This window comes from Scyliorhinus torazame, chromosome 5 (genome assembly GCF_047496885.1).
Source record: "Scyliorhinus torazame isolate Kashiwa2021f chromosome 5, sScyTor2.1, whole genome shotgun sequence".
Classification (NCBI taxonomy): Eukaryota; Metazoa; Chordata; class Chondrichthyes; order Carcharhiniformes; family Scyliorhinidae; genus Scyliorhinus; species Scyliorhinus torazame.
The window spans coordinates 278,164,462-278,191,185 of record NC_092711.1 but is presented as its reverse complement, the minus strand read 5'-3'; the positions used below and the strand labels follow the sequence as shown (position 1 = coordinate 278,191,185).

Genomic DNA, 26,724 nt, shown 5'->3' with positions numbered 1-26,724 from the left:
CTGGCAGCCTCTAACTTGAAGTTCAAGTTTCGGGGCTACAGTACAACTCTTGTTTCTTCAAGGAGAATTGTTCAGTACAGCGTCATTACACAACATCTACTTTCATGGATCGATCACATGTACACATCCTGTGATACAGCTTCAAAATCTTAGAAGAACGGAAGGTATCAGAACAAAAGCACCATTCCATATGATCACTTTGCACTTTGAAGATATTCTACAGATAGAATACACCGCAGCTTTATGGATGTGAAAGAGCGTCCCAACATATTTGATCAGCAGAGCACGGTGTCAAACCAGCAGAAGATGCAGTTTTGATGACTACACGCTGTTCATTTTCCAGAGTTAAGCCACGCCACAGTTGGGAAGCACGATGTGGGCAGTGGGGTAATTCTTTCATAAAACACTGCTGGATTACTTTCATTGACTGACTCAGAGTAACATCAGTGGATGCTAGGCAATCAGAAGATATGCTTGGCATATTCATTACAGTTGGTAAGTAGTCAGGGGAGAATGCATCGCGGACAGGGTGGGAGAAAATTAAAGAGCTTATATCTTCACTAGAAGTACAACAAAAATAGGTTTTACACTCTTTTTAGCTTTAGTACTGAATTAATGGTAGATAAAACAAAAATAAAACTGAACTTTATCATCTCACAGAATAGCAACAAGGGTCCAGCTATAGAACTGCAAACTACAAGTAAAATAACAGTTTATGAAAATTAAATACAGGATAATTGGTTAAATGTATGTGATGGATTAATTTGCAAAGATGATATAATACAAGATCATACTTTAGACAGCACTCGTTATTATTAATCATTAGTTCTTGATGTAAAGAACAAAGTTTGTAATAAAATATTAACCAGCACTGTGGTCCAGTAAGTGTTTCCTTACCTACCCGGATCCGATTCCTTCTTTTCCAAGTTGGAGCACAGGCTCAGATAGAAGAGGATACACATTGGGAAACAGCAAGTCAAAGCAGCTAATTCATGAAGTGCAAAACCCTGTTAATAAAAGACAAGCATCTATTAGCATTTGATTAGTAAATGGCATTTTGTTTCGGTTGCAGCCTTTAATGATTTGAAAAGCTGGTAATGTGATACCCTGCAAAACATGATGCATAAAAAGTTATCTCATGGAAGGAGGTTGCAGAATTTATTCACTATATTTGAGATAGAAACCTGACTGTAACGAGCCTCCCGCAAGCAACTGGGGGGAGAAAAATCAAATAGCTGTGTGCTTGCACTCACCTACAGTGCATGCAGTGTTGTAACCATAGCAACTCACACCGAGTAACTGCCCCTGAGCTTTCTATGGCATCAGTACCACAGACTAAGCACTCTTGCACAGCACAGCTCAAACAATGTCACACCTAGATACTCAAATGCTTAATTTCAGCATCTCCTGTCAGCTACAGCAACTATGGCAAGATTTCACAGGTACCCTGTTCTCCACGAAGGTAAAGAAAAGGATACTATTGAATCATGTTCTACAACTAAGAACTAAGTTCACTTTAACTTTAAGACAAAACTGGAACACACTCATTGGGCAGAATCTTCTGTTCTCGCTGGTGGTGAGTTTGGAGGGGGAAGAGGACTTCATTATGGGAATCAGTGCCTGATCGAAGGAGTAGACATTGGGAAGGGGTTGTCAACCCCTGCCCTAAGCTTGCTTCCGACCCACCTGTCTCCTCTCCCCACGATGCCCACCCTGTGAAACCACCCTCCACTCCCACAATATTTCCTGTAGCCTCAGCCCTCCATGCTTCTGGGTCACCAAGAGGTGTCTTTCAGGCAGCAGCCACAGCCTCCTCATGGCGCTACTGAGCACAAGGGCTGAAGGCCTCAATGTCAAGAGTGCAGGACTAGGCCTGCCACTGGCCTTGTGCTGCCTGATTAACATGTGGTTTGGCAGCAGCTTTCGTGAAATGAGGCAGCGTGGGTCTCTCGCTGGCTCTCCAGCTGAAAAGCAAGATCCCGAAGCCACAATAAGATTCTGCCCATTGTATACAAAGGATGTTGCAACTTCTCTGATAGATCAGTGAGTTCCTGCATTCAGCGTGATATTGATCTGCTCAGGTGAAGAAGATCCAAGGTTTGATATGGGCCATGATCTCCTGGGGGTTCAGAGATCGTCGTAACATTTAAAAATGGTGTCTTGATCTCTTCCAGCACTTGGAAGCAGAGCTTGTTAGTGCAGGAAATGGGACTAAGTGGGCCTCAGCCAAGACCCAGAACTGAAACACCCGGCTAAACACATCCAACACAGGACTCTGTTTCATTTCCCTTAAATCACGCCCATCATCTCTGTGCTGAGAGAGCTGAACTCTGCTGAATGGAGGCAAGATGCTAGCATTGGTGTCGGTGGTCCTGCTGAGGAAAATAAAATCAGAATTAGATCAAGTAACATGTCAACCTTCCCTATCCAGGTTCACACCAAGAATATCGACATGGGTTAAATTCTAAGAGGTTGGTAATGCCTGTGGAAGTGTATCTGAGCAAGAGTGAATATCTTCAAATGTAGAGAATTGACAAAGAATACTAAACAAGTTGATTTATACAACGTTTACACCAGTGCCGATAAGTTCAATAGTCTTCTGCAGTGTCTGCCTGAGTGAGAAGCTTTATTAATCTAATCTTAAGATGTCTGCTTACCGAGACTATCTCATGGCAGAAGTCACCATTTACAGAAAAACATGTTATATACAGAACAAAAGATACAAACAGCCCTCTTTTCCTAGCGAACAAAAGACATATTTCAATGCATATCCTGTGTGACTGTAGGTTACCCAGGTTACCCACCATATACCCACTATTCCTGTGCAGTATCAATAGTTTGTTGTATTAATCAGATTCTGCAAATACTTTGCAGACATTGGGCAAGATTCTTTGCCCCCCCCCCCCCCCCCCCCCAGCATATTTCTTGGTGGTGGGAGATGGCCTGCCATTGGCCGGCAGTGGGATCTTCTGGTCAATGAGATTTCCCATTGAATCCACCCCACGCTGCTAGAGGTGCTGTCGGCAGGGCTGCAAGATTCCACTAGCGTGAACAGCCGGATGATTTCACCCCTCGTCTTTAAATCGTGCAGGTATCTCACTGGTACGCATACACATTGCCATCGGCAGTTCATCCAGATGATTTTCCTTGTCCGGAAAGTGTCCTTCCCATGGCATCTGTAATTGTAGTTGTCTCATTGCCATTGTTGGGGACCCATGGACCTCAGTGATTGATAGTAGTTCTGTACTCAGCACAGCTGGTGAGATCCCTTCTTCGTGACCTGCCTATTTCTGTGACAGAACAGCTTTGCTAGTTGGTTGGATATGCCTGCAGTTGCGCTAGTATATTTGGTCATTCACTTCCACTGCACACGAATGCACACTATGCGTCACAAAATTTCCACATGGGCTGACTCCTGTTGAGAGCGTTGAAGGTTTGTACCCTGACTGGCTTCAGTTTATCATTCATTTTCATAGGTCTGTACTCAGCTTGAATCCTGCACTTCATTCTTCTAGTTGAAATCTGATCATTTTTCTGTCAAACTGCTTCATTTACTATCAGTGCATGCATTTCAGTACACTGACATGGTCAACAACCCTCTTGTGGTTTGGTTGAATTTTGTTTCCCTCTTTCTGGGTTCTTCCGCCTCACTCACTCTGCCATCTTTAGTTTCCCACTCTCTGTTTTTTTTCTGTCGCCCACTCTCTGTGGTCTTTTGTTGCCCTTTCTCTGTTGGCACATCCAGGGTTAGCAGTCCAAGCTTTCAGCTTGCTGCAGCTGAGATGTGTGGCTGTTGTGTCCCATCTATGATCTGCAAATCTAGATCTTCCTTCTTGGCATTGCATTGGGCTCTCTGACTGATTTGTCCTTTGGTATGAGTATCGAACCATCATCTAACATCAATCTCAATGTTGAGGCTTTTATTTTCAGATTGCCACTTCTATGAAGGTCATGATGTTGCAGGACACACCAGTATCTATCTGACTTTTCTTGTTCACTTGATACTCTCTGCGGTCATCATTGTACCAGTCGAAAACCATTTGTCTCTTGTAGGCTTGACGGCCCCAACCTGTTGTATTGTGTATAGTTCTCCATCAGACTATTCTGCTGACCATCTGTTTAGGTTCATTTTGCTTTTATCTCACCAAGCACTTGTGTGTGGAATGATTCTGCTTCTTGCAGTTGAACACTGGTTTCCCCATGCTGAACAATCCTGCTGTTCCTTTGTACGCTGAACTCCACAGTATCTGCATGCTGTCCTTTGTTTGCAATTGCTTCTGGACTGTCTCTCAGCAAAATGTATCTATGGATCTGAATTTCATGCGTGATATGCACAAACGGTGGGCCGGACTGGAAGTGGCCGAGCTTTGCAGTCCCACCCAAGATCAATTAAAGATGGCAATATTATGCTGGCTGTCACTTAAATGAAAGCCAGCATGAATCATTTCTGCATTGGGTCAGTTGGGTCAGCAGGGTTGGCTCATGAGTTCCGGTTCTAATGGTAGCCCTGCACCAAGTTTAAGGGCAACTCCCGGAGGCCACTGAAGACAATGGAGGAGCCAGAGGCAGCTAGCGGCAGCAGCAAGAAGGCATGCTAGGTGGGAGAGAAGTTCAGTTCGGCAGCACTTCTCCGCCGAGTATCTACGAGCCCTTGGGGAGGTGGTGACAACCAAGAATCACATTATCAGGAGGAAGCTGGAGGCCACACCAGCTCACCAAGAAAGCCTGGACAGAGGTCGCTGGTGGGAATGGACAGAAACTTTTGTCAATCACGTTAATATGTAACATTCACTCTGGTTTCAAACCGTTGATTCAAGACTTTCAAATTCTGTAATCTGTGTTCTTTGATTCTTGGCTACATGCAGGATAGTATACAATTTGTAGCTGTCTGTCCCGCAAGTGTAAGAGGTGCTGGTCCCAGCTTTTTAAATCACTCCGAATACTAGACATGGGGTTTGGAAAATTCACATGAGGGTGACCTGACATCCCACCTGACCGCACCCCCCCTCCCTCCCCCAGAGTTCCCCTCAGCCACCTCCACCTAACCTCCCCAGCTCCCCTCAGCCATTCCCTCTCAGCCATCATCCAGCCCTCCCCTTAGCCACCAGCCCCTTTCACTCCCCCTCCAGCATCCCACTTCAGTTCATGCCCCCTGCATTGCCAATATGCACTGCCCCATGGCTCGGACACCCTGGTAGTGACACCCTAGTCTTGTGCGTTGAACCCCAAAGGGAGTCAAGGGATGTTGCTCATGTGCCCCTCTGCTGCTGGCCAGGCTGCAGAATGAGGGTACTCCAATGGTCCTGAGGGTTGGGCTGGCTCGTGCTGTGGATCAGGTGTTGACTCCGTGACCCTCTCATGGAATGGTGGTCCCGTGTCTGGACTGCCCCTTAGAGCCCTGCGCAACCTGAAGATCACTCTTGGCATGGTGATCTCAGGCAGCCCTCTGTTCAAAATCATCATCCTTGTCTGACCTGTTTAAACTCTGGACCTTCTCACTCTGTACTATTCTGTCTGACAACTGATGAGCAGATAAGACAGTTAATTGAGAATGTAAGCCATCTTCAATTTTCCCATTCTTCACATCTGCTCACTCAGCCCTATGCATTTCAAACTGTTGCTTTTTCAAGGGTCTGAGCCTTCCTAGAAAGCCCATAACACTTGAAAAGCCTTGAAATCCCAGAGATCCTTTGAAATGCTTAGCATTCATTCAATTTCACAGTGCAATACCTTTAACTAGCCTTTCATTAAGAGCTTAATGGTTTAAACACAGCTACCAGGATGTTTGTTAATTTATCTTTCCCTTCATGCTTGAATGCATATGAAGTACCCTGCATTGATCCTCATATTGCAATGTTTATAAGCATTCTTGTTGTGATTGACAGCACCTGACCACTTCAACAATGCTGAGTACTCTCTACGATTTGAAAAGTGGAAGTGAAACCGCTTCTGTGCAGAGGGAAGGTCCCCTAAGTGTCCTCGGGTTGAGTGGGCTTCAGCTGATCAGCTCATCAGCTGTCAGGCAGAGCAGGTCAGGGAGAGAAGGTCACTTCAACGTTTAAATAGTTCACAGACCAGGATGATGATTTTGAACTGAGGGTTGCCTGAATTCACCATGTCATGAATGATCTTCAGGTTGCTCAGAACTGGAAGGGGAAGTCCAGACACCAGACCCACAACCCAGAGGAGGGTCATGGGGTCAGCCCCTTACCCATAGTCCGAGCCCACAAATCCTCAGGACCCTTGGGGACCCTCCCTCTGGAGCCTGGCAGAGTGGCAAAAGAGCAATAGGCTGACCCCCTTGAGCCCACTCAAGGTCCCTTGCACCAGGACTGCACTTTTCAATACTTGCACCAAAGCCTGTCTGGTAGACTTCTCACTGGGGTGGTCAGTGCACAACAGCATGGTGGAGGTTCGGACTTCTAGCCCCTTAATCATGTTTATATGAATGCATATCAGATGTTTGCATGTTACCGCTGGTGCGGGGTGAGGCGGGGCGACCCCAATGGCTGGTGGGGCGGGGCCAGATACTGTGGATGGGCCTGCCACCCTGCGCCGATCCCAGATTTGGGCCAATGCAGTATTTTCCGCCCAATCCGGATTCCCGATCGAAGTGCCGGGGAGCAGAAAACTCCACCCTCTGTCAGCTTTCTTTTTGTTCTTCTATGTTTCCTTTTCCATTGTCCTTTTGCTGTAGTTTTCTGCAGATTTCAACCTTTCTGTGTACTTCCGTTCACAGTAGCTGCATTATTTACAGGGTTCAAAATCTACTTTATCTCCACTCATGACACAATGGCCAGGATGTTCCAGCTCTTCTTGCTGGCGGAATCTTTTGATCCCGCCAAAGGTGACCCCTGCCCGCCGTGGGTTCCCCAGCGACATGGCCGGCATGCAACACAAATTGGCCATTGACTTTGGCAGATCTGGCGATGATGATCTGGCTGCCTCTGATGTCAGAAAACCTGCTGCGGTGGGAGGAGTGGGGGTTGAGGGGGTGCAGAAAGTCCGGCCCGTGCTTCATATATAAGGGTTATATTGTCTTCTTCAGGGTCTGTGATCGACTTTACTGTTCTGATCATAAGATGTCTGCTTACAGAGCCTGCCACACAATCATAGTCACCTGACTACGGAAAGCCAGATGTGATATGTGGACTGATTGCATTTCAAAACCCAAACATACCTGATGCGAAGAAAAGCCTTGCAATTCCTTTGTGATTATTTCACACATAACTGTGGTGATCATTTTCAACTTCATTTGTGGGCAAAATATCATAATCAGCACCTTCTTATGCATTTTATTTTATATCAGAAACATTTCCTTCTTTCCTGTTTTGCCACATTGGATAATGCAAAAACCTGATCAATATAAAAGGATGCAATATTTTCCACACCATTCTATGTGGAGAGAAATGAGCATGTAAATTTTGATGTATTCACATGGACTCCACCCAGCACCCTCCAAAACACTGGGTTATCCTGCCTTTTATAGCAGGTTTATGTGCAAAAGATATTCATTTCATTAATTAGTAGACATCAACAGAAACAATGTTGTTGAAGGTAATCATTTATAAATGAATACTGAACATACTGAAGGTATGATTATCCCAGATGAGTAGAATTGTGATAAGGCCTTACTTTTCTCATTGGTTTTAAAAGTAATTAAAGTAGTATCAGCTAAGTGCCATTGTTAAAAGAAAAAAGGCAATCAGAAAATCCAGGCTCCTAAGATTTCATCTTGGACCCCCAAAGGTTTACAGAACCCATTTAAAATCTGTAATGTAGTTCAAAGTTTTATTTAATCTCAAGTTAAATGGTCGGTGCATGAATTCAGAATAGAAGGACTGGTAGTTCAGTGAAACAGTGACATGTTATCAAATCAATGCAAAAAGGGGATTTGTCAGTTAACTATTTACTCAATAAAGAGAGAAACTATTTAATTACTGGGAATAGAATTAATGAATCCTTTTGTTCACTTCAGGCTACAAAATTCATAGAACAAAAACTTGCCAGTTTTCTCTTTAATATTAAACAACCAAAGATTCAATTACCTCCAGGTTGCAGTGCCAAGATGCCAGGCTGGCAGTGTCAAAGTGTCCGGTGTCAGCAGGAGAGCCAGGGTGCCACCCTGCCCAGGGCCCCGACCACCCGGGAGTCTCTAATGACCTGGCAGACCTCCCCCAGGTGCTGTTATGTGGATCAGTGCTAGACAGTGCCCTGGCGAGGTCTCCCAGGTGAGACCTTTTGAGCGAGATTCTCCGAGCCTCCACGCTGAAATCGCCCAGGATGCGGGGTGGAGAATGGGGTGTCAGGCCCGCGATCGGGTTCGACGACTTCACACGATTGTCCGCGGACCGGAGAATCGCTGCCAGTTGCGTGCACGCGGTCGATGCAGCGCCGGTCGGGGGCCATTGAAAGAGGCCCCCATGATTCCACCCGGCGGGCACTTGGGGGTGGGGGGGGCTCCGTCACCAGGTGGGGGGCCTCCAGGACGGCCAGGCTCGCGATCAGGGGCCACTGATCGGCGGGCGCGCGTGATCTGGGCGGGGGGTGGGGGGGTGTGGCTATATTGTTGCAGCTGACTTGCTGTGTGGGTCCGCCATGTTGCACCGGGCCGCCGGGCCGGCGCACGCATACGCGGACCCGTGGCCGGAAGTGGAGGACCCCGCATTGGCAGCCGGTGCTCCACAAAGCACTCCGGCGCCTTGCTGGCCCTCTGTGGGCCACGGAATCGCTGGGCCAAGGGGCCCATTGACGCCGCTGTGAAACGCTCCGGTGTTTACGCCGGCGTGAACGCTTCGCCGCATTTTCGGAAAATCCCGCCCTTAGTTTCTGGGCCCCGGGAGAATATGGTGCATACATATTTAAATGCGCCAAAGCGTTTCAAGCATCACAAATCTTGCGAGAAGCCTCTCCCGAGATTCAACGGCCTTTTTGTTTCATTAAGTCGGGTGCGTGGAGGTCATTAATTTGTGCCCATAGACTTTTCAAAGCCAATTATTTTGAAAGATTCTGTGCCGGGTTCTCCGTCCCACCGCGCCACATTTCTGTTTCAGCATGCCGGCGGGATGCTCCATTTCGCCAGCTGGTCATTGGGGTTTCCCATTGTGCGGCAGCCCCACGCCGTCGGGAAACCCCCGGACTGCCGGCCTGATGCGACTGTCAATTCATTCAAGGACTGGTGTCGGAGTAAAACAGTGGTTTTAATTAACTATCAACTTTGCCTGCCTGCGACTGGTACATACTGAGGACAGTCCCACAGGCCAGCTACTCTTATACTCCTTCAAAGGGGCGGAGCCATGGGCTGAGCCCGTACATGCTCCAACATCTTCCCCTGTTGGTGAAGCCATACAATGGCCCACAGATAAAACCCACAGGGTTAATAACAGAACATAACTGGTGAATTAACTGTATTTACAAACATAGAGCATAACTGGTGAATTAACTGTGTTTACATTCACCACACGGCCAAACGGAGAATCCCGACAGTGGAGAATCCAACCCTCTAACCTCTTGTATGTGTCAATATTTTATTTTTCAAATACTAGGCGTGATTCTCCGCCAGCGGGATGCTCCGTTTTGCCAGCGCCCGGGGGGTTTCCCGATGGCGTGGGGCTGCCACCCAATGGGATGCCCTATTGACCGGCCGGCGTAATAGACAATCCTGCCGTCGAGTTGAGGCAGAAATGTGGTGCTGTGGGGCAGAGAATCCCGCCGACTATATTTAGTGCTGCTTTAAAGGAGACGTTCAGTATACTTTTTATTATTTCACGGGATGTGGGCATCGTTAGCTTAGTCCATCCCTAATTGTCCTTGAGAAGGTGGTTGTGATCTGCCTTCTTGGACCTCTGTAGTCCATGTGGTGTAGGTACACCTGCAGTGTTTTTAGGAAGAGAGATCCAGGATTTTGACCAAGTGACAGTGAAGAATGGTGATATGGTTCCAAGTCGAGGGGGTCTGTGATTTGGAGGGACACCTGTGTCAGCTTTCCTTGCCCTTCTTGGTGGTGAAGTTTGTGGATTGGAAGGTGTTATCGAAGGGACCATGGTGAGTTGCTGCAGTGCATCTTGTATATGGCATACACTGCTGCCACTATCCGTCATTGGTGGAGGGACTGAATGTTGAAGGTAGTGGATGGGTGCTAATCAAGCAGAATGCTTTTTCATAGATGCTGTCAAACTTCTTGAGCATTTTTGGACCAGTATTCATCCAGGCAAATGGAGATATTTCCAACATAGTAGATGGTGGACAGGCTTTGTGGGATCAGGAGGTGAGTTCTTTGCCTTAGTTTTCCAGCCTCTGATCTGCTCGTGTAGCCACAGTATGGCTGATCCAGTTCAGTTTCTAGCCAATGGTAACACCCAAGATGTTGATAGTGGGGGATTCAGCAGTAGTAATGAATTGAATATCAAGGGGATATGGCTTGATTCTCTCTTATTAGAAATTGTTATTGTCTGGCACTTGTGTGGCGCAGTTGTTCTTTGCCACATATCGGCTCAAGCCTGAATATTGTGAATATTGAATCAGGTCTTGCTGCATATGGACATGGACTGCTTCAGTATCTGAAGAGTCGCGAATGATGCAGAGCAGTATGCAAGCATCAGGGATCATTCTCACTTCTGACTTATTATAGAGGAAAGGTCATTGAGGAAGCAGCTGAAGATGGTTGGGCCCAAGCCCCAGCCGAAGGAATTCATGCAGCGATGTATTGGAACTCAGATGATTGACCACCAACAACCACAGCCATCTTCCTTTCTGCTAGCTACGCCTCCAACCAGTGGAGAGTTTCTCTCCTGATTCCCATTGCTTCCAGTTTTACTAGGGCTCTTTGATGCCACACTCGGTCAATGCTGTCTTCATGTTGGGGACCTCAGGTGGCGGCATGTAGAAGGAGGTCGCACATTGGCTGGCTCCTGCTTGAGGCTTCATATTTTTCCAAATTTAATGCCCGGTCCCAGGTGCAATTTTTTGTTAAATTATTGCAGGAAGATAAAGGAAGGAGGATGTCCAAAACCCAAAGGAAAGTTGCCGTGAAGAAGGGGGCGAGTGAAGGTTCGCCATCGAGTGGAAGGGTCTGTTTGGCAACTGGAAGATTAGCAGAGGCTGGGTCGCTGGGTGGGGCCGCACTGATCATGGCAAAAACGATGACCGAGGTGATGGCTTTGGAACTTGAAAAACCGTTCGCAAAACACATGGAGGTAATGAGGAAGGAGATGATGGCAGCATTGAAGGTGGTGGTGGAGGAGGCGATTGCCCCGGTGAAGGCGGCGCTGTCGGGAACATCGGCCGAGGTGCGGGAGCAGGGGGAGAAACTGAAGGGAGTGGAGGAGGCTGTGTCGCAACACAGTGATCAACTCACCTCGATGGGTGAGGAGCTGCAGAGGGTGGTGGTGTCCAACAAGGGTCTGTGAGCGAAAGTGGAGGACCTGGAAAACAGATCTAGGTGACAAAATCTGAGGATCATGGGCCTGCCCGAAGGGGTGGAGGGCCCGAGGCCGACGGAGTATTTTGCCAAGATGTTGGCGGAGCTGTTGGGGGAAGGGGAAGATGGATCGGGCTCATAGGGTGTGGAGGCCTAAACCAAAGGCAAATGAGTCACCAAGAGCAGTGATTATTTGTTGCCGTAGGTACCACGTGAAGGAGAAGATTCTGAGTTGGGTGAAGCAAAAGTGGGAGGTTCACTGGGCTGGAGTTGGTATACGTATATACCAGGACTTTACTGTGGAGTTGGCAAGGAGGCGGGCGGCCTTCGGCCGAGTGAAGACGACATTGTATAACAGCGGTGTGTGCTTCGGCATAGTGTATCCAGCTAAGTTGAGGGTGACCTACAACTCCAAAGACTTTTATTTTGAGACGATGGAAGCGGCGGAGGCGTTTCTGAAGGCAGAAGAACTGAGGCAGAAGTGAGAAATGGGACTGAGGATTGGTCTTGGACTGAGGGTAGGTGGGTGGAGGAGCTCTATTTTTATTGCATGTCATTATGTCTGCTAAATGAGTTGAAGTTGCCTATTTGGGCAAGGTAGTAGTTGGGATTTTCATTTGCAATGATGGCTCTTTCGGGTTTGTGTGTTTACACTGGAGTTGTGTGTTGAAGGTGATTTATTTGTTTTCCTGGGACCGGGTGAGTGGATTGGGGGGGAGTGGGGCCTGGCAGGGGCCTCCACACTCAAGTTGGCCAGTGAACGAGAGTGTGGTGGTGGTGGTGGAGGGGGGGGGGGGGGGGGTGGCGGCTGCGGCCATCATAGCCTGGTGGAACAGATTTTGATGGGCCTAGGAGGTGTGAAAAGTGGGGGAGGGGACCGATACTGGGTGAGGTGTTTTTGAGAGGAAGTGGATGGGAGGATTCTGGGATGGGGGAGGGGCATTATGGTAACAATGGGATGGGGTGGACCAAGCCCAGTGGGCAGCGTCTGGAGTTATGATGATGGTTTTCATCTTCAAGGTGGCCAAGGCAAATGAAGAGATGGAGAATTAGGAGACAGGTCCAAAGAAGAGGAAAATATTTTATACAACATTTAAAAATGTAGAGAGAAGTAAGGTGAAAGAGTTTGGGCTGGATTTAAAGATAAAAATCACGAGAGGGATAAAAAGAGGGCCATCAATTCACTAATTTTATACTATCACATGAGGTCAAAATTACTCTCCGCTATTCTCCAGATTGATCCTGGAAAAGATCTTGATCAATATCGCTTGATGTGCAGATTTGGCAATAGTCGGTACAATCAGACGCACACTCTAATTTGCAACTCTGAGATTTGACAGGCAAGAGAATAATTAACAGGGTGCAGTGAGAGTGGGATATTATGTGCAATTAATGGGAACAAGGGTATTGAAAGCAAAACTGCAGAAGCTATTGGTCAAGGTCAACAGCAGAGACCGTCTTTGTAACTCAGAGAAAGCAGGACTGTGAGTTAGAAAATGTGTTTGTGAGAGAGCTATGTGTAAGGTTTTCCAGGGCAGGGCATAAAGGTTTAAAATAAGACAGCAAGGTTGAGTAAGGGGAATAAAGAAAGGCCCAAGACCTTAGAGGTGGAAAGCCAAACCAAATAGAAAAAAATTGAAAAGGTTTACATAGAATTTACAGTGCAGGTTGGTGTAGAAATGGATGGGAAAAGGAACTTGAAGGATGATGAATGCATGGGAGTGCAATATTGGGGTTAAATTCAAGAGAGGCTGCAATGGGTATCAAGACTGAAGTGGATGCAGAGGCATTCATTATGTAGAATAAGACAAGACAAAAGGTCAGCAAGGAGGTCACCATGGAGTTTACTGGTATGATAAAGGTGGGAACTTTTAACAAAATACCAGAGAGGTGGGGTAGGATAAGATTTTCAAGAAAAAGAAAATTGCCTGTGGAAAAGAGAGGGAGAAGTTTAGATGAGACTGGTAATAAAACCCACACTACTGACTGTACGGATAGCTTTGGTAAGGACAAATGTGTTATTGCTCATGATACACATTTCTATAATTGTCAACAATTTCATCCACAATGAGGCCATCCATAGCTAGTGTATTTTTCGGAAGAGTTTGACTGCAACTATACTAGGGAAGCCAAAAAGGATGTCAGGAAAGGAGCAGCAGGGAATTAGGGGAGGGCAGAGAGGTTAACCCCAGGAAATAAATCAAGAAGATCATTCGGAAGAGTTAAGCTACACTGTACAAGCCTGCAAGAAATGTCAATCTCTCCCTCTCTTGCGTTTCTGATTTCCACTGCTTTTCTCTCTCTTTCTTTTCCCTCCATCTCTGTTTTGGTGTGCCCTCCATTTCTGTGTTACTCCCTCCCCCCTTTAATATCTCTCTCCTTCACGTGTTCTTATTTTCTTACTTCTCATTTTGTTCCCTTTTATGTACTGCAAGATGTTTCTGTTTGGCTGCTTCCGACAGTATTGGAGCTGGCATGTGGCCAGACTGCAAGGAATAGCATTTGGAACATAAAGGTTCCTGACAGGTCTCTCAATCAACATAGAGAGTGGGACTCTAAAAGGTGGCAAGGGAGCAGGCTGATGACATTAAAAATGACAAGCTGGCTTCTGCTAAATGTTACTTTGGACTTTCTTGCTCTGTCCTGAATGGTGATTGCATTCATGTATAAAAGGAAAGTCACGAATAAGAAAGTCACCTGGGCCATTAAAGCTCATCTCTCGTGTATATTAACTCGCCCATCATGGCACCTCATTGCATTTTAAATAACCTCAATATATTCCCTCTATTATCCTGCTTGGTAAATTATTCCAAGGACTTATTACTTTTCTGAATAGACATTTTTTCCCCCGATAGCATTTCTAAATTGTCTTTTTAGTAATTTCTTGTCCATGTTTCTCCGTGAACCAACAACAGCAAAAGTAGACTCAATGATCATTTGTCTCATTTCCTGGATGTGCACTCTTGCTCTATGGAAAACTGCTGCTGCATTTCAATGTAATTCATGGATGTTTGTTAGTGAGGTGCACTACAAATTTTAATTTGTTATATTTCACAAGTTGGTTCCACTTTAATTTGGCTTGGAGACGTTTTGCTTCAAAAAAGATCCCTTTTACATTATGTCGGCTTCAGCGAGAATCAATTGATTATTTTCCACCAGTTTTAAAGAGCATTGTTTGAATAAAGGAAAAACACTCATTTTGAGATATGGAAAGGAAATTTTACTGCTAGAATCCATTCACAAATGAATTTTTAAAATTAATTGCTATGCTAATCCATTTATAATAAAAATTTTACAAATTTCTAATGGAAAATATAAAAAATAAATGAAATCCTTTAAGGCAGCAGTTATTGGATAGGCTAATCGTATTGTTAATAATATTATGTAATTAGTTTCATAATTCATGATTCCCAGCAGTTCCTTTATACCATCCACATTGGTGCGAGGAATAAAAAGTGAGGAATTAATGCTTGCATAATGAAATGGGGTAGGTATAAGGGCTGGTGAAGTATAGACCTGAAAATAGCCGAGTCTATCTCATGGACCCATAAATTATTGTAATGCTAGTTTATACATCAAAACAGACATAGAAAATAGAATATAATCTATAGTTGAAGTAACCTCAGCACCAAACACAAAGACATAGAGCAGATGATTCATTTTGTTTGCCTGAATTTGGACCTAAGTCAGAATAACAAAGATGCTTAACTTAATACTGAGTCATCTCCCCCAAAGGCAATGTCTAACTCAGCCATACGGAGCAGAAGACACCAAGTTACAAGCTCGACACTCTGCTGAGTTAATTGAACTCAGATAGGATAGCAATTGCCATTGTGCCAAAAGCTCCAGAATGATCCTTAATGTGGATGTTGAATGAGGAAGGTGTTGGGCTTAGTTGTGATGTCTGTCCTCCATAACCAAATGGTCTGCTAATATGCATTTTCCAAGATTACAGATGGAAAGTGGATGCTTGAACAAGGTACTGAATAGTTGCTGAAACTTGTGGTACTAGATTGAATCAGCTTGTTAAGAAATGGTCTGGAAAAAATACAGTGAAGAAAAATAAAAGGGGGACTGAGTTACTATTTATAGAAGGAAGATTTTTATTGCCTTTGATGGTTGAAATTGTTGAATATAATCAAGTTAAGATTATGGTAACTCCCATTTGCCATCATGTAATCTGTCAAATACAATTACAGCTAATCAAGTGTAGCCATTTTTGTGAAGATTTTGCATAAGTTGGGTGATATTGCACTTTAATGAGATGATTTGAATGAACAAATACAGTCCTGCACTGCTTTGCTTCACCAGTGAAGTCACAGTGTACGTTATGAATCACACAATGCAATATAAACTGTTTATCAATGTATAATAAAATTTTAACACACACTGTCTTAAGTTATTTAAAACGTTCCCCATTCTCTAAAGTTAAAAATTGGATGGGACAGAATTCTTCATCAGCATGGCTAGAGCAAATACAGCTACCTAGGACAACTGGACAATGAATGCCTGAATGTAAAATTAGAAAGTATATTAATCTGATTTACAGCCTTGTAAATAAATATATTTTCTTTAAAGCTGTTCTAGTAAATATATTTGGGTCTTACAAACTTCCAGATATGTATTTCATAACATTCAGTTCTATGAAAATTTAATAATTCTGATATACATTGGAATAGTAAGAATGCAAAGGACAGAAAGGGGAGTTTCCAAAGTCTACTCAGGAGAATTTTCTAGATCTAAATTTCATTGTTTCTGTCCAATGAGGAAGAGCCAATACTGAATCTCTGCCGAGGGAATGAGGTAAATCAAGCATATCAAGTGGCAATAGAGGAGCATTTAGGGAAAAAGGTCATGAGCCAGAATTGTACTCTACCCCTGTCGTGTTTTTAGGTGGGTGGGGGTGCATGAGATTTCAGGGTGGGATTCCCTCCGGGTTCCCTCCTGCCCCAACCTTGCAGGGATTTTACATTGGGGCAGGCTATGCTTTGGACGTGAAGTTCACCTTTGCTCCAATTGAGGCTCTTAATTGGCCAATTAATGGCCAGTTAAGGACGATTTCCCGCCAATCCTCAATTTTTAGGCTAGCGGGCGGATTGAAGCTCCGTGGGGGAAACCCGAAAATAAGGAAAGTTAGAAAGTCTGATCTCAGGTGGGCAATGTGGGGAGGGGTTGGGCAGTGCTCCTTCTCCCGGCCTGAGATAGATAGGTTCTTGATTAATAATGGGATCAGGGGTTATGGGGAGAAGGCAGGAAAATGGGGATGAGAAAATATCAGCCATGATTGAATGGCGGATCGATGGGCCGAGTGGCCTAATTCTGCTCCTAAGTCATATGGTCTTATGGTCCCCTGAGACCCCGATTGCCCTCGGCAATCCCCCAGGGCTTCTCTACCAACCCCGCCCTGGGACCCCTTGTACTTCCTGGGTCTCCATTTCCCAGGGCTTAGTCTGACAGTTCCCTGCAGTTTCTCTTCCAGCCACTGCAGCACAGTTGCTGCAAGGACTGGGCAGCTGCCAGTCAATCAGTTGGCAGCTTTCCAAGGCAGGACTTCCTCCTGAGTGAGGGGTGGAACCCCCGCCTAATGCCAGTCATGTGGGGTAGAGTGTAAATTTGCAGTGCGGCAGTCGGAGTAACATGGATGTGTTCCCCCCTGACTCCCCGCCAGGATTGAGCTCCTGTAATCCCAAAGATTCAGGCTATGAGGTTTAAATTAGCTATGGAAAAGGAGAAGGTGCAATCCAGCGTAAAATAAATTAATTGTGGTTAGAATGGATCTGGCCCAGATAAGCATAAGTCAAAGATTGGAGGGGAAAACCTGGAACAAATGGCTACCTTTAAAGCAGAGATAGCTTTGAGTACAGTTGAGGTGGATTAACATGAAGGGGAAAGATAGTACAAACAAAGCCAGAGTTCCCAGGATAATGGAAGCATAGAGAATAAGGTGGAGGAAATTGGTGCACATAACAGAATTCAGGTTGACAATACAAGTGCGAACTGGGTTGAATTTTCACAGCAACTTCATTGCAATGTTAATGTGAGCCGACTTGCGACACTAATACAGATTATAGATTATAGAATGTAGAATGTTCAGAGGAGAAATGAAAAAATGTAATAAAAGTAAAGAGAGTATATAAGAAAATGCTGACAGTTCACATAAAAGGGAATCTAAATGTCTGTTATAGGCCTATTAATAAAAACAAAATGTTAAAAGGAATGGAGGGGCTGACATCAGACTAAAAAGGGGATCCAAACATGGAAGCAGAGGACATGGCTGAGATACTAAGTGAGTACTTTGCATTTGTCTTTATCAAGGAAGAAAATTCTGCTAAAGTTACTGTAAAAGGGAAGGTGGTTGAGACATTGGATGGTCGAAAATTTTATTAAAACGATGTATTAGGAAGGCTGGCTGTGCTTGAAGTTTATACCGGGGTACGTACTCTGTGGGTAGTGCCCATTGCAGACATGAATACACGTTTCAAGAAATCTGGAAAAATTCTACTGAGTCCCCAAGGATAATCAGACAGAAGATGTGTTAAAATTATCAACTTTCATCTGGCTGGGCCATACACTCTAGAAGTCCCTCCAAAGTAACATCTGCTTCTCTCTCTTTCATTCTTTAAGGCCACCTTAAAATCCACCTCTTTGAGCAAGTGTTTGGTCATTCTACCTCATCATTGTTCATAGAATGATATAACAGAGGAAGCTATTCAGCCCTGTACCAAAAAAGAACTATCTCCTGCTCTTCCCCACAGCCCCACATTTCTTTTTCTCTTTGAATATTTATCCTTTTCAAAGAGACTATTTAATCAGCTTCCACCACCTTTTCCAGCAGCACATGCCAAATCACAACAATTTGAGCTGAAAGGAAAAGCGAAAAGAATTAGGACATCTCTATTTCTTCTGGCAAATATTTTACTTCTGTGTCTTCTTGTGACTGACCATTCTGTTTCTGGAAACAGTTTCTGCTTATTTATCCATGACTTTGAATACCTCTATCGAATTTCCTCCTAACTTTCTCTGCGCTAAAGACAGTCATCCCGGCACTTATATTCTTTCAACATAAATTAAATCCCTAATTTCTGGGATCCTTCTAATAATGAATCTCTCCTGCATGATCTCTGAGGTCTTGACATCCCCCTGAAAATTGGTGCCTAGAATTGAACAAAATGCTCCAGCTGTGGTCTAAGGTTCAGCATAACTTCCTTGCTATTGGTAGAATGCCTACAGTGCAGAAGGAGTCCATTCGGCCCACTGAGCCTGCACCAAACCTCGGAAAGTACACTCTACGCAGGTCCACTCCCCCGCCCTATCCCCGTAACCTATTCTTACATCCCAGGACACTAAGGGGCAATTTAGCATGGCCAATCCACCTATCCTGCACACCTTTGAACTGCAGGAGGAAACTGGGGCACCTGGAGGAAAACCACGTACAAACTTCACACAGCCACCCAAGGCCAGACTAGAACTCGGGTCCCGAGTGCCACCATGCCGTGCGTTAGATTCCATTGCTCTATTTATAAAGCCAAGTATCAACAGCCTTCACAACTTTTCTCATTAACTTCAATCACCCCCACCCCCACCCCCCGCCCCCCCAGGTATCTCTGTTCCTGCACCTCTTTGAAGTTGTACGACTTCATTCATATTGGTTGGTTTAGCACAGTGGGCTAAGACAGCTGGCTTGTAATGCTGAACAAGACCAGCAGCGCGGGTTCAATTCACGTTCCAGCCTCCCCAAACAGGCGCCGGAATGGGGCGACTAGGAGCTTTCCACAATAACTTCACATTGAAGCCAACTTGTGACAATAAGCGATTATTATTATTATATTGCCTATCCTTAGTCCTTTCACACGTCTCTGCATAAAATTTCATCTCCTTTGTGTTTGTACATTTCCCCAATCAATGTCTTCCTGATGTCTGTTAAGATTCTATTCATTTTTCACATCAAAAATATTTCCAAATTGTGACTCATCTACAATCTTTGAAGTTATGTAATGGTAAATATAAAATTAACAAAAAGAGCAATGTACCTGATACCAACCCCTGGGAAACACCACTGATAACTTACCTCCTGTCTTACAAACACCATGCACCATTGCTCTCTACTTTCTGTCCCGAAGCCAATTTCATATCTGCACTGCCTTTGTACCTTTAATCCCATGGACTTTAATTTTGCTTACAAGACTATTATGTGGTACTTTGTCAAGTGCCTTTGGCATTTGTATCTCCTTCTGTGACCCAGCATCCATTTTTCTTCTTACTGCTTCTGTGGAGCACCTTGGGATATTTTGCTGTATTAAAGACCCTAAATAAACGCATGTTGCTATTATTCTAATATCTCTTCTCCAGTGAATAACCAGCCTAATCAAATTCACCTCTTATTTTCCTTGGTTTTCTCCCCTATGCTACTGAACGTGTTAACTCTTAGCAAGATATTGTTTTAAGAAAGTTTGTTGCTTACTCATCTCTCACTCAAGTCATTTTTCATGTGTGAGAATAGCCAACATGATCTAGCTGTTCACAATGGGTGGCATCACAGCCAAGCTTGGTTCTGGCCTCACCGACACTCACACATCACAGCTCCCAACAGAGGTTGCTGGGTAGCAATCAATTCGACCGATTGGTACTTCTTCAGCCTTGAATGGGAATGGGAGCAGAGGCCTCCTGAGGTAAAATGTAATGCTGTATTGCTCATGCAGAAAAATATACCCCCTCAATCATCAAAATCTGTTTCTATCATGTACATTTTTACCTTGCAGATCACTATCATTCTGCCTCAATCGCCTTATTATCACCATAATTTTCCTTCCTCCCAACTGTTTTTGCTGCATTCCTTTGCTGTTTATAAATCGCTGGGCAACATCCCTCAATGGAAACCTTCCCCTTCTGTTTATATGGTGTCTCTTTTCCCTGGCCTATTGCCTTAAACTTCTCGTCCTAACTCCTATCGTACAACAACATAAGAAAACTGGTATGTTTAAATTCAGTGATCCCGAGTGCCATTCCTTCTTATTGTCAATACTCATTCCTTCCTACTCCTGCTCTCTCCCTAAAACTAATAAACACTTTGAAAAAGTAAAGTATATTAAAACATGCTGTTGTGCCTGCATCTCAGAGTTGCTAAGCACCTACACAAAACCTTTTTTTAATAAATATTCTTGATAACACAGCATTGTCAAGGTGTTGTTATATTCAAAACCTTTGATCAACAGTAGCACAATTTCAACAAAAACAAATCTGGAAAAAAGGTAATCAGACATCATATCGAAGTAAAAGCATTATTTCTGAATTGGCACTTCACATCGCTAACAAGCGTCAGTTTACCCATTATCAACCTTGAATCTTTGGCATATTGAAAGATTCATCCTAACATTATCAAATCAACATTCTTCTCATATTTGCAGAAGGTTTCTGCTAGTTGTAACTTCCTATTCCAATCACATCTTGCATGAGGCAGTCCTCAGTCATCACAGTGTACCAATTTGCACCAACACCATCAACGCTGACATTCTCAAAGTGTTGTAACTTTATGTTCCAATCAGTTCTCTTCCGAAACACAACGCCTGTTTAATGCATCAGTGTTGTGGGACTGTCTGTCATTTTTAGAGCACAAGACTAGCATTCTTTAAGTCAGAGACCTCGCTTTTTGGCCATGCATGAGCTGGCAGCATGTGCCATCGTAGAAAAAATGTATGCTAGAACATTAGCAGGTTTAGCAGTAACACTTTCCAGCATAGGGAGATTAGGACACAATCTATTCCAATACTACCACTCCAACTAAATTCTAATCTCTCAGCTCAGTAGTGATTAAAGGGACCAAATGAATTCACTCCATTGTTGTCAGTTCAGACTACCATAGCTGCTTCAGTCTTCTCCAACAAATCACTCTTGATATTGTCTATTCAGTGTTTCCCTGGCTTTTTTATATACTTCTGCAGGGACAGAAAATGTATTCTGACTGCTTTGAATCTTGAAACATGTTCAAACTCTTGCATGCACTTGGAACTTTTGTATACACATTCTTTCTCATTTAGGCATTTTAAATTAATTGTTTGGACTTGGGGGTTGCTGGCTAGGCCAACAGTTACTGCTCATCTCTAATTGCCGTTGAGAAGGTGGTGGTGAGCTTGAATCACTGCAGTCCATACGTACACCCGTAGTGCTGTTAGAGAGGGAGCTCCAGGATTTTGTCCTTATTATAAGACAATAAGAACATCCAAAATGTCACTCTTAGTTCTTTGATTCTTGGGTACTCTGGGTATGCCACTTGCCCATCTCCACTTTACTGTTGTCATGTGAGAGTACCTTTAAGAAATGGGTGTTTATAAATGGGTGTGTATATAAATATCTGTAGCGAGAGTACCTTTAAGAAATGGGTGTTTACTACTGCAGTGATGTCAGAGAGTGGGTGGAGCTGGGCTATCTGTCAGCTTTTAACTTTTGTTTTTGAGCAGGCAGCAGGGTGTGTTTTAGTTTTGTTTTCAGTGTTGGAGTTGAAGCCAGACCAATCAGGTGTACTGCAGTTCTCTCTGCCATCAAAAGACTATCTCTTGATCATTTGGTGAATTCGGAATTATAAATGTTTTCAGTAGTGACGTTAACCTGATGTGCTTCTAATAAAGGTTTTGTTTTTAAGTCTTATGGATGTTAAAAAGGAAAGCTTAAATGTTTACTTAGTGTTGTAGTCTTTGGGGGTTGAATTTGAATTAATGGTTGCTAAGATGTTCACTGTATGTTTTAAAAAGGTTAACTTGAGTTCATAGAATAAACATTGTTTTGCTTTAAAAAATACTTTTCCATTTCTGCTGTACCATGCCTGTAGAGTGGGCCGTGTGCTCCCCATACCACAATCTAGTAAAAGTTGTGGGTCAGGTGAACTCCATGATACACTTTGGGGTTCTCTAAATCCTGGCCCATAACACTGTTAATATCTTTCCCCGTCAACTCCTCACATGCTTCAACATTCCGATACATATAATGTGAGGATAACCAATTCTTCATAAACTCTGGGTGTGGCCTCTCTGTGCATGTTATAGAGAACCTTATGCAGAAGGTTTAATGCAGCATTCTGGAGACACCATAGCATTTATGCTCACTTCTTGCAGCCCAAGTCTTGGGAGTTCTGGGAAAATGACATGCATGCATACAACAGAAGGCACCATCACTGATGGCTAAGGAGAGAGCTACATGAGTTTCACCATTTAACAGATATAGTTGAAAGGATTGGATTGGCTTGTTTTGTTCACTTTTCTTTGCTATCCTTTTTGCATAGACTGAGGATTTCAAAGTGAAACCCAAGAGCTGAAACATTGGCCCAGATCTTCCTGCAGTCATGGAGACTCTATGCCTGATCAAAAATGGCATCAGAACTTGTTACAATAAGGGGTTGAGATGACTGAACTAGCCAGGATAGCCCTGAACTGAAACAACAGAGCAAATTTATTTGCCCGCTTCATCATTCACTGAGCTGACAGATTTCTAACTCAAGAGGAGGATCTGAGTCAATAAGACCATAAGACCATAAGACATAGGAGTGGAAGTAAGGCCATTCGGCCCATCGAGTCCACTCCACCATTCAACCATGGCTGATTTCAACTCCATTTACCCGCTCTCTCTCCATAGCCCTTAATTCCTCGAGAAATCAAGAATTCATCAACTTCTGTCTTAAAGACACTCAACGTCCTGGCCTCCACCGCCCTCTGTGGCAATGAATTCCACAGACCCACCACTCTCTGGCTGAAGAAATTTCTCCTCACCTCTGTTCTAAAGTGTCTCCCTTTTATTCTAAGGCTGTGCCCCCGGGTCGTACTCTCCCCTGCTAATGAAAACAACTTCCCTAAATCCACCCTATCTAAGCCATTAATTATCTTGTAAGTTTCTATTAGATCTCCCCTCAACCTCCTAAACTCCAATGAATATAATCCCAGGATCCTCAGGCTTTCATCATATGTTAGGCCTACCATTCCTGGGATCATCCGTGTGAATCTCCACTGGATCTACTGGGTTAGCTGCTTCTCTGAGACAAGAGTTAGATCAAGCTTCCAAGATCCTGGAGAAGTCATCCCAGCCACCCATCTTTTCACATCGAGATGCCTCTTGTGAGCAGTGAATTAGGAACACAAACAGGTGGGTTAGTTAACAAGAAAGGTATTAAAAAGTGGTTGTAGGCAGAATGACTGTAATCCATAGAATCATAGAATGTACAGTGCAGAAGGAGGCCATTTGGCCCATCGAGTCTGCACCAGCTCTTGGAAAGAGCACCCTACCCAATCCCACACCTCCACCTTATCTCCGCAACCCAGTAACCCCACCTAACCCAAGGGCAATTCAGCATGGCCAATCCACCTAACCTGCACATCTTTGGACTGTGGGAGAAAACCGGAGCACCTGAAGGAAACCCACGCAGGCACGGGGAGAACGTGCAGACTCCGCACAGACAGTGACCCAAGCCGGGAATTGAACTGGGGACCCTGGAGCTGTGAAGCAGCTGTGCTAACCACCTGTGCTAATTTTTGCCATCTTTATGAAAGATTATTCCAAGAAATTAGCATGGTTTATGAACAAAATTCTGAATTAATTTCTCTGTATTATTTTATCTTAAGTGGTTTTGGTTGATGAAAGGAAGTTTTCAGCCATGTGGAACTTTTGGAGGGAGGATAGACAATGAAATAACTTTGTTTTCTGAGTGAACCTTTATTTATTATTAGCGCAAAAGATGTGTCCTGCTTTACCTGGCTCCTTGCTTCAACATTCTGTGCAGCCGCCTCCTCATAGAATCACAGAATCCCTACAGTGCAGAAGGAGGCCATTCGGCCCATCGAGTCTGCACTGAACCCTCCGAAAGACCACCCTACCTAGGCCTAATTCCCCACCCTATTCCTGTAACCCCATCCCAAGGGGCAATTTAGCATGACCAATCCCCCTAACCGTCAGATCCTTAAAATATGGGAGGAAACCGGATAATAGATATTGGTTGGTCTGTCTGAACATTAATAGAATCACAGAAAAATACAGTGCAGAAAAGGCCCTTCAGTCCATCGAATCTGCATCGCCACATGAAAGGCACCTGATCTGTCAATCCTAATCCCATTTGCCAGTACTTGGCTCATAGCACCGAATGTTAAGATGTGCCAAGTGCTCATTGTGGTAGTATGTATTAGGGGTCATGTGGGACTGGAAGCCCTAATGTCATTGGCTGACAGATCCCGGGTCCTGGTTGGCCGTTGACCTCTAGCTCCGCCCTGAAGGCGGAGTATAAGAAGCCGGAGTCCTCCCCCGCAGGCCAGTCTACTATCGAGCTGCGGGGGAACAGACACGCTTAATAAAGCCTCATCGACTTCACTCTATTCGTCTCACGGAGTCTTTGTGCGCTACACTCATCCAGGTACTTTTTCAAGGATGTGAGGCAACCCGCCTCTACCACCATCCCAGGCAGTGCATTCCAGACTGTCATCACCCGCTGGGTAAAATAAAATGTCCTCAAATCTCCCCTGAACCTCCCGTCCCTCACCTTGAACTTGTGCCCCCTCGTAACTGACCCTTCAACGAAGGGGAATAGCTGTCCACGATCCACCGTGTCCATGCCCCTCAAAATCTTGTACACCTCGAACAGGTCAGCCCTAAGTCTTCTGTGCTCCAGTGAAAACAACCCAAGCCTATCCAACCTCTCTTTATAACTAAAATGTTCCATTCCAGGCACCATCCTGGTGAAACGCCCCTGCACCCACTTCAGTGCAATCACATCCTTCCTATAATGTGGCAACCAGAACTGCACATAGTACTCCAGCTGTGTCCTCACCAATGTTCTATATAATTCCAACATGACTCCTTGTTTTTGTAATCTATGCCACGATTGACAAAGGCAAGTGTCCCTTATGCCCTTTTTCACCACCTATTAACCTGCCCTTCTGCCTTCAGCGATCTATTTACAAACACACCAAGGTCTCTTTGTTCCTCAGGACTTTCCAATGTGTTCCCATTCATTGAATACTTCCTTGTCAAATTGCTCCTTCCAAACTGTAACACCTCACACTTTTCAGGATTAAATTCCCTCTGCCACTGTACTGCCATTTGACCATCCGTCTATATCTTCCTGTAACCCAAGACTCTTGGCTTCACTGGTAACCACCTGGCCTATCTTTGGGTCACCTGCAAACCTACTGATCTATCCCCCACATAGTCATCTAAGTCATTTTTATAAATGATGAATAATAGGGGACCCAGTACAGATCCCTGTGGTACGCCACTGGACACTGGTTCCAGTCACTAAAGCAGCCATCTGTCATCACCCTCTGTTTCCTACAGCTCAGCCAGCTTTAAATCCACCTTATCAAGTTTCCCTGTATCCCATGTGCATTTGCTTTCTTTCTAAGTCTCCCATGTGGTACCTTGTTAAATGCTTTGCTGAAATATATGTAAACTACATCAACTGCACTACCCTCATCTGCACACTGAGTCACGTGCTCAAAAAATTAAGTCAAATTTGTTGGACATTACCTCCCTTTGAAAACGCCATGCTGACTATTCCTGATCAAATCTTGCCTCTCCAAGTTGAGATAGATTCTCTCCTTTAGAATTTTCTCCATTAGTTTCCCCACCACTGACCTGAGACTCACTGGCCTGTAGTTCCCTGGCTTATCCCTACAGCCTTTCTTAAATGGTGGGACCACATTCATGTACTCCAGACTTCTGGCACCTCTTCTGTGGCCAGAGAAGAATTAAAAATTTGGATCAGGGTCCCTGCAATCTTCTCCTTTGCTTCCCAAAGCAACCTGGGACACAATTCATCCGGACTTGAATATTAAGCTTGCAAACAACTCCAATTCCTTGTCCCTCCCTATGACAACTTGTTCAATAATCTCACAGTCTCTCTCCCCGAGTTCCAGATCTGCCTCCTCATTCTCTTGGGTGAAGATAGATGTGAAGTATTAATTTAACACCTTACCAATGTCCTCTGGCTCCATTCACAGATTCCCCCCTTGGTCGCAATCGGGCCCTAATTTTTCCCTAATTATTCTCTTCCCATTGATATACTTATAGAATACCTACATTTTCCCTACTTTTAACAGCTAGAGGTTTCTCATATCCCCTCTTTGCTCTCCTAATTGCTTTCTTAAGCTCCATTCTGCACTTTCTATGCTCCACTTATACCTAGGTTGATTTGCTTCCCTTGTACTTATTAAAAGCCTCTCTCTTCCTTCTCATTGTCTCCTGAATATCTCTGGTCATCCACATTTCTCTGGGCTTGTTACTCCTTCCGATTACCCTAGAGGGAACATGTTGGGCCTGTACCCTCCCCATTTCCT

The 26,724-nt window shown here is 44.5% G+C and overlaps 1 long non-coding RNA gene across 3 annotated transcripts in view; it reads right to left on the bottom strand.

Moving 5' to 3' along the window:
* LOC140421159 (uncharacterized) overlaps nucleotides 1-26,724 on the bottom strand; it is a 1,249,163-nt gene that overhangs the window by 155,386 nt on the left and 1,067,053 nt on the right. For 2 of the 3 annotated variants that reach the window (XR_011946678.1, XR_011946679.1), the window contains one exon: nucleotides 898-1,007. This is a non-coding gene — a long non-coding RNA (uncharacterized lncRNA). The remainder of the gene's footprint in view (nucleotides 1-897; nucleotides 1,008-26,724) is intronic. The other variant, XR_011946680.1, reaches the window with a different exon arrangement.